Here is a 9,416-nt window from a genome sequence, read left to right as displayed (position 1 = left end):
TATCAACTCAATAAGTCAATCCAGGGTTTCCCAATCCAGGTATGAGTGCTTTCATGAAAGTGGTCGTGTTGGCAACATCTGACCAATAACAAGCATGGCCTGGTCTGCTGGCAGCAGAAAGACAGATTTTGATACAAAAATATGAAGGGGTTAAACACATAATCCACGCTGAAAGGAGCAAAAGGTGCTGGAGACTAATTTGTGTCAAAGGAAAAGTATTAAAGGCTCTGTTTGAATATATGTACGCTTTAGTCAGTAAGACTAGAAGAGACCTCCTATATTCATGAAGTCGAGCCTATCCGAAGCCAGGAAGCTGACAAAGAAGCCGACTCTGGACATTAACAGACCGATCAGTATTCACAGCTCTGTCATTAACACAGGAAAATCTGACAGGTTACATTAGGGTTTACCTGTCTGACAACAAGACAAAAAATATACAAATCCAAATGTAAACACATCCATCCATCCATCCATCTTCATCCGCTTTATCCGGGGCCGGGTCGCGGGGGTAGCAGCCTAAGCAAAGAGGCCCAGACCTCCCTCTCCCCAGCCACCTCCTCCAGCTCATCCGGGGGAACACCAAGGCGTTCCCAGGCCAGCCGAGAGATATAATCTCTCCAGCGTGTCCTGGGTCTGCCCCGGGGCCTCCTCCCGGTGGGACATGCCTGGAACACCTCACCCAGGAGGCGCCCAGGGGGCATCCTTGTCAGATGCCCAAACCACCTCAGCTGGCTCCTTTCGACGTGGAGCAGCAGCGGCTCTACTCTGAGCCCCTCCCGGATGGCCGAACTTCTCACCCTATCTCTAAGGGAGATGCCAGCCACCCTTCGGAGGAAGCTCATTTCCGCCGCTTGTATCCGCGATCTCGTCCTTTCGGTCACTACCCACAGCTCGTGGCCATAGGTGAGGGTAGGGACGTAGATCGACCGGTAAATTGAGAGCTTCGCTTTTACACTCAGCTCCCTCTTCACCACGACGGACCGGTGCAGCGTCTGCATTACTGCAGCTGCAGCCCCAATCCGTCTGTCGATCTCCGGCTCCCTTCTCCCATCACTCGCGAACAAGACCCCGAGATACTTAAACTCCTCCACTTGGGGCAAGACCTCATCCCCGACCCAGAGTGGGCACTCCACCCTTTTCCGGCTGAGAACCATGGCCTCAGATTTGGAGGTGCTGGTCCTCATTCCCGCTGCTTCACACTCGGCTGCGAACCGCTCCAGTGCGAGCTGGAGGCCCTCACCCGATGAAGCCAACAGAACCACATCATCCGCAAAAATCAGAGATGAGATCCTGAGGCCACCAAAGCGAAAGCCCTCCGCCACTTGGCTGCGCCTAGAAATCCTGTCCATAAAAATTATGAACAGAACCGGTGACAAAGGGCAGCCCTGGCGGAGCCCATCACCCACCGGGAACGAGTCCGACTTATTGCCGGCAATGCGAACCAAGCTCTTGCAACGGTTGTATAGGGATCGAATGGCCCGTAGCAATGGGCCAGACACCCCATACTCCCGCAACACCTCCCACAGGACACCCCGAGGGACACGGTCGAATGCCTTCTCCAAGTCCACAAAACACATGTAGACTGGTTGGGCAAACTCCCATGCACCCTCAAGTATCCTCGAGAGGATGAAGAGCTGGTCCAGTGTTCCGCGACCAGGACGAAAACCGCATTGTTCCTCCTGCATCAGAGGTTCGACTAGCGGACGAACTCTCCTTTCCAGCACCCTGGCATAGACTTTCCCGGGGAGGCTGAGGAGTGTGATCCCCCTGTAGTTGGAACACACCCTCCGGTCCCCCTTCTTAAAGATGGGGACCACCACCCCGGTCTGCCAATCCACGGGTACTGCCCCTGATCTCCACGCAACATTGCAGAGGCGTGTCAACCAGGACAGCCCTACAACGTCCAGAGCCTTCAGGAACTCGGGGCGGACCTCATCAACACCAGGGGCTCTGCCACCAAGGAGTTGTTTAACTGCCTCAGTGACCTCGCCCCCGGAAATTGGCGAGTCATTCCCCTCATCCCCAGACTCTGCTTCCTCCTCGGAAGACGCGTCAGTGGGATTAAGGAGGTCCTCGAAGTATTCCTTCCACCGCCTGACAATTTTCTCAGTCGACGTCAGCAGCGCTCCGCCAGCACTATACACAGTGCAGGTAGAGCACCGCTTTCCCCTCCTGAGACGCCTGACGGTTTGCCAGAACCTCTTCGAGGCAGTCCGAAAGTCTTTTTCCATGGCCTCTCCGAACTCCTCCCACCCCCGAGTTTTTGCTTCAGCCACTGCCCGAGCCGCATTCCGCTTGGCCTGTCGATACCTGTCGGCTGCCTCCGGAGTCCCACAGGCTAACCAAGCCCGATAGGACTCCTTCTTCAGCCTGGTGGCTCCCTTCACCTCTGGTGTCCACCATTTGGTTCGGGGATTACCACCACGGCAGGCACCAACCACCTTGCGGCCGCAGCTCAATGCAGCAGCTTCGGCAATGGAGGCGCTGAACATGGTCCATTCGGACTCAATGTCCCCCGCCTCCCTCGGAATGCTGTTGAAGCTCTGCCGGAGGTGTGCGTTGAAGATCCTCGCAGACTGGGGCCTCTGCTAGTCGTTCCCAGCACACCCTCACTACGCGTTTAGGTGCACCAGGTCTGTCCAGCGTCCTCCCCTGCCACCTGATCCAACTCACCACCAGGTGGTGATCAGTTGACAGCTCAGCCCCTCTCTTTACCCGAGTGTCCAGAACATATGGTCGCAGGTCTGGTGATACGATTACAAAATCGATCATCGACCTACGGCCTAGAGCGTCCTGGTGCCACGTGCACTTATGGACACTCTTATGTTCGAACAAGGTGTTCGTTATGGCCAAACTGTGATTAGCACAGAAGTCCAATAACAAAGCACCGCTCGGGTTCAGATCAGGGAGGCCGTTCCTCCCAATCACGCCCCTCCAGGTCTCGCTGTCGTTACCCACGTGAGCATTGAAGTCTCCCAGCAGGACAACAGAGTCTCCAGGTGGAGCACCTTCCAGCACCCCCCCCCCCCCCCCCCAGGGACTCTAAGAAGGCTGGGTACTCCGAACTGCCACTCGGCGCATAAGCGCAGATGACAGTCAGGACCCGTTCCCCGACCCTAAGGCGCAGGGAACAAACCCTCTCGTCCACCGGGAAAAACCCCAACGTACCGGCAGCAAGCCGAGGGGATATTAGAATACCCACCCCAGCCCGCCGCCTCTCACCAGGGGCAACTCCAGACTGAGACAGAGTCCAGCCCCTCTCCAGGAGACTGGTTCCAGAGCCCAAGCCGTGCGTAGAGGTGAGCCCGACTATATCTAGCCGGTACCTCTCAACCTCACGCACTAACTCAGGCTCCTTCCCCACCAGAGAGGTGACATTCCATGTCCCTATTGCCAGTCTTGGCAGCCGGGGGTCAGTCCGCCAGGGCCTCCGCTCCTGGCCGCCACCCGGCACACAATGCACCCGACCCCTATGGCGCCTCCTGCGGGTGGTGGGCCTGCGGGAGGATGGGCCCATGTCTCCTCTTTGGGCTGTGCCCGGCCGGGCCCCATGGACTAAGGCCCGGCCACCAGACGCTCGCCCTCGGGCACCCTCCCCGGGCCTGGCTCCAGGGCGGGGCCCCGGTAACCCTATCCCGGGCAGGGTAAACTGTTCCCTCTGTGTTTTTTTTCATAAGGGTCTTTTGAATCGCTCTTTGTCTGGTCCCTCACCCAGGACCAATTTGCCATGGGAGACCCTACCAGGGGGCAAAAGCCCCCAGACAACATAGCCCCTGGGATCCCTGGGACACACAAACCCCTCCACCATGATAAGGTTGCGATTCACGGAGGAGTAATGTATTCACGGAGTAAACACATGTTCAGGCAAAAAATTCGACACAAGGTCAACAGGTATAAATAGATGAATCAGGAATAAACTTGATAAGAATCTACTTTTCTTACTAATGCTCTACTGGGAAAGACAAAGACGTTGGATGCTCTTTAAAAACACAAAACAAAAAAAATTTCCTTGCATGCAGAGAAGAGCACAGTACACGAAGGAGGGTAAACCAAGACACAGCTGAAAATAATTAAGACATTATAAAAGGAAATAAAACTAACAACTGAAAAGTTACCGTGCTAAACCTCAAATCCCACTGAGTGGCACAGGACTCAGGTTTAAATAAATAAATGAAACTAGAGCCAACACAGTAATGCTTTCAACCTGCATTTTTTGCTCATTTTGAAGTCTTATTAAAATGAACTGATGTCTATTTTGTAAAACAGACACTGTATTATTTGAGGGATGCAACATGAACACATCGATGGAATTGTGTCTCAGTTAAATCCTCCACTCTCTTGTGTCTGGTATAAAAAAACATGACAGAGAGGGCCGTGACATTAAAGTCAACAGTTCAGAGCTTGACAAATCAAAGAGTGATGTCAGAGTGGTAACATCCATCTTTTAAATACAGTCTATGATTGTAGGTAGCACGCAGTTTGCTACTCGGTGACCTTACAAAGGTAATTTATCACTAAGAGCAACAAGCACAAAACAGCAGTAAATAAATTTCAGTCCAATCCAACCTTTCATGTCCCCTCACTTAAAAGTTTTGTTAAACTTTTATTTTTCTTTCTGAGAGATTTACAGTTGACTTTCTGCAATAAATATGAAACTACGACCAGCACCGGCTTAGCTGAGCACAAAGAGGGAAAACCGGAGGAACCACCATATCTGTTTCTGTCACCAAAAAAAAAAGCAAACAAGCACATTTCCAAAAAGATTTGCATGTGAAAGCAAACATCTATCAACAATATACTGAATTATACTGCGTTTATCTTTTTTGTATTTGTGTTCTTTGTCTTGTGTGTCTGACCTACACATCAGGGTGACATGTTGCTCGTAACTGACAGTAAAGTGGGACATGGGCAGATTCGTGGCGGCAGCTCATTAGTTTTCAGGTGACAGCTCCGGGTGACAGTGAGGCGCTACTCGACCTGAACACCAGCGTAGAAGAATCCTTTCATTTTTCCAGGCCAGCTGTCACTTCAGTCTCGATTACCACCAGGATTAGTATAACACTGCAGCTGCACTTTTGTAGGGTCAGTGTCTTTACTTGCTGTTTCTAGCTGAACTCTCCGGCTGACAAACAGAGACCTTCTTTCTTTTGTTGTGGATCTGCAGGGTTAAGCTTTTGACCTGGTTTTGTCTGGAGCTAAAGGGTGGACTAACTTTTTTCATTTCTCTGTAAAAGGCTGGCAGAGTTCTTCTCTCACACACTGTATTTTAGCCACACTACATTTTATATAGATATATATTTCTTATGATTACTTCCCCCTATTGCCTATTGCTCTTTGAAGTGTGTAACTGTATACCTGGGTGTGTTATTTGTAGATGTAATTTGAGAAAAACTAATGCAGGCTTATAAAAAGCACCAAAGTCTTAGACAATATGGTAATGACTACCCAAATCTTAATTCCATATAAACGCCCACATGCTTTTTATTCTCCTGCTGCTCACATAACATCTATTACAACTTTCCATAGCTCCAGGCCAAGCTTTCCTCCTCGCCTTTCTTGCTTCTCACCCTCTGTCTTTTTCTACTTGTCATCTGTGCTCATTTTCAACTTCGCCACTGCGCTCTGTGTTATTTCAGAATCAAAGTAATAAAATGGATCTTCACTGAGATGATTTCATTGCGGGGGGGGGGGGGTATCAGGTGGAGAGGACAATGATAAAAAAGAGAAACGGTAGGAGGAAGTGAGCAGAGAAACAAATCAAAAACACCTGGCTGCCTGGCTTACTTTGATTTCAAGTTCCATCTAGATCTATAGCTACTGCCTTAAGGAAGAACCCACTGCTGGATACTCTTAGATAGTTATAAGTCAACAGTCTGTGGCGTTCAGTGGACTGGAGAAGTTTGTTTGTCATAGAGTGTTGGCATTTTTACTCTACGGTGCATTCCCGTCTTTGCAGTCGCTGAACAGTGGTGCAAAAGCTTCTGCTCTTTGTTGGTTGACAAACATGTCAGTGATGTTTTTTGCAAAAAAAAAAAAAATTCTGCTGTTTGGCTAAATAGACATATTTTTGACAGGATGTAGCAACATCTGTGTTTGGACAGCCATTAATGGGAAACAAGACTTCGAGTGTGCAGCTCTACTAGCAACTCCGTGATGCTGTATTTACACTGTGTTCACGCTGACATGCTGTTGTTTAGCACAAATAATGTGACAGTTCTGACATGTTCACCATTTCTGCTTAGCTTGTCAGCATGCTAGCTGTTACTTGTAGGTTCTAAACAAAATACAGCTGAGGGGACTGTTGGCAGCTTTTGTGGTCATAAATAAAAAAGTATCAAGTGTTATCAGTATCAGTTCAAGTGTTAATCTGGTGAAGAGTCACATATTACCATTGATCTAATCTAGTCCAAAAACTAACTCCACTTAACCTGCATCAAATTATTAGTGGAACCTGGTTATGGCTCAGTCATATTAGAGTTAAATGAAAACCTTGCAACAAAAATAAAAAATCTGGGGCTGTCTGGGGATTTCCTTCAATTTACTGTCAACTGAGACCAATCGCAGGCAGCTGCACAAGTGGGTGCAACTTTTCTGCAACGCGTCACTTTGTGAAATGGGAAACATTGCAATTTGTTGCAAACTGGTTTATGGTATTCCATACCACAAAGTACCATAATTTATTTATACAGCACCTTAAAAACAACACAAGGCTGTCCAAAGTGCTGTACAGTAGAACTATAAACAGTAGAATAAGAACAATAAATACAATAAATAAATAACAATAAAACAACAGTGCCAGTTACCCACTCAGTCAAAAGCCAGCGAATAAAAATGAGTTTTTAACCTGGATTTAAAGACCACCAATGAAGTAGATTGCATGATGTGAGCCGTGATTTAGGGACTGAGAGCAACGGGGGGACATAAAGCTCTTCGGGTTGTATTGCTAAATGCAAACACGGTTGTTGACCATCTATGTCATTTTGTAGTTAAATCACCATCCTGCAGCAACTATGTCGCCATCTGTGGAGGAATTCCCGTATTTCTGTTTAATATTTGTGTTGCAACAGATTTGCAACTGATGTGCATTTTAAAAGTTATCACAAACATATTGTGTATAACTCCCAACTTGACCCTATGCAAATTGCAAACTGACTCTGTTTTGTTGCCATTTTGACACTCCAAAGACACTTTGAAGATGGCAACTAACAGGAAGTTAAGACAAGTCATGCTCCCGTCATTGAAGTAACCATTTCAAAGGCAACAAGAATTCACGTTCATTGTGCAGTAGTCGCCAACCACTATTTTCCTTAGTGTGACTTTAGCATTACTAGCCCATCACAGGACTAACACAGAGAGACAGCAAGCCACGCTAACATGCACACCTTACTACCAATTTAGAATAACCAATCAACCTAACATGCATGTCTTTGGTTGTTAGTGCATAAGACATTTAACTAAATACTCTAAATGTCAACCTCACGTTGGTGCCAGATTAAAGGTCACAGAATTAACAAAGTCAAAGTTCAGCCTGGTCCAGCCAATAGCTTGTTGTCACACTGAGTTGGAAAAAAATACACACAAACACAACAGCTTCATCATCTGGAGACACCAAATGTCACGGTAGTCTAAGCATGGTATCTATTTTTAGTTATTTCCAAACCAAAGAGGTCGACCAACTAACCAAACAAAGTAAATAACCAACTAACAGACTGACATTATAACTAGTAAAGCCATGACATTAGCTACTTTGAAATGCATGCTGTATCAGTCAAAGCAACCCCAGAGAGTTTGGTATTTTGCAAATGGTGATTTTAAATTCATTAGCTGAAATTTCCCTGAATTCCCCAAAGTTATCGTGGTGGAACAGCGCTTAAGTGTGCCTCTGGGCCTCTGCTACTATGGGCGGTTGCATTGTGTTGTCGTGCTTGCGTGCTTCACGGGTCTATTATAGAGACATCAGGGGAGTAGCGGAGGTCGACAGAGACAAACAGGTCACCCTTACCTGGGCTGCAGTATAAACGATTTCCCCTCTACCACTGCTCGACCTCGCTTCTTGCCATTTTACCTCACTTCACTCCACCATCAGCTCACGTCTCCTCTATTCTACTTGTCTGCCGACTGCTACTTTCCAACCTCTGTCCCCTTCCCTGCACATCCTCCACAACCCTTCTCCTCATCATCCCAAGCCCATCTCTGCACTCCACGCTCCCTCTTACCTCTCCACCCCTCGACAAAACAGAATTAATAATATAAAGGTGCCTGTGTGCGCGTCTGCATATGTGCGTGTGCATGGTTGGAGGGAGGGGTGATGAGAAGAGGACTGCAATGACCTTACTCGCAAATCGTTGCCTCATGTACAGCAACCATGTCCTTGTTGCAACAGCATAACAGCTCCGAGCCCCAGACCACAACACAGCATAAACAAACACACAAACAGCTGACTGCTTCCTCTCACTCTCTTTTTCTGCTGCAGCGTTATATGCTCATTATCTGCCCTTAAAAATTCACTCTGTTTGCTCGCTTGGCATTTAATAGAAAGAGAGCCCGATATTCCATTCTAGCAGTGAAGTGTTGCCGCCGAGTATAACATAGCTTTTTATGGTCTGACACCTCAGTCAGGAGGAATAAGGAGGAAGAATGTGCTTGCAGCCTGTTCCTCTTTAACTGTCATAGAAAGGGACAAATGATGTCAGACTCTGTTGCCACTGCTTCAAAGATGCACATGTCCTTTTAAAAAGCCCTCGAGTTGTGGCATTTAGCATTAACACAAGACAGGTGCCGTCATGCATTCAGCTCTGAGTGTGTGTGTGTGTGTATATTTATGCATGCGACCTCATCTGCTGATGTATGATCACATGCATACAGTATGTGTGGATGCATAGGTGTGTGTGTGCGTGCATGTGTGTCTTTGCTACTGTGGCATAAATCACTGGAGCTGAGCAGGGGGCTGGTGCTGCTCCCTCCATCTGTCTCTGTCTGCAGGGGTGAGGTATTTTACACTGATGAACGGGCGAATGGAGAGAGGTGGGAAAAAGTGAGCCCTGCTTGAGTCGTGTGGTACAGACAGAAAAATAAATGCTGCAGAGTTTAAGGACAGCGGGCAGCGTGTCCATCATGTTAGTATGTGAAGAGACTAGGGGGTAGAGATGCGTCAAAGTCCGCAGTTCACATAATCCATGTCTCTGTAGGGCCGGTTACTCACTACCTAAGATCTGCTTTTGTGAAACAGACTGTTATCCAGTAGTGAGAAATAATGCCTCCCATATAATGTCTCTGCATGCAGTCCTCCCCCTCCCGCTGACTGAATGATGGATACATTTGAATGAATGCAGCTGGAAGATAAAAACTCAATATTACTTTGCTCCAGCATTTCTTGTGCATCAGCAATATGGACACATCAGCCTCATTCTTGGACC

The sequence above is a fragment of the Neolamprologus multifasciatus genome, chromosome 11, assembly GCF_963576455.1.
Source record: "Neolamprologus multifasciatus chromosome 11, fNeoMul1.2, whole genome shotgun sequence".
Lineage (NCBI taxonomy): Eukaryota > Metazoa > Chordata > Actinopteri > Cichliformes > Cichlidae > Neolamprologus > Neolamprologus multifasciatus.
The sequence above is the reverse complement of the archived record's forward strand: the minus strand, read 5'-3'. Positions refer to the sequence as shown.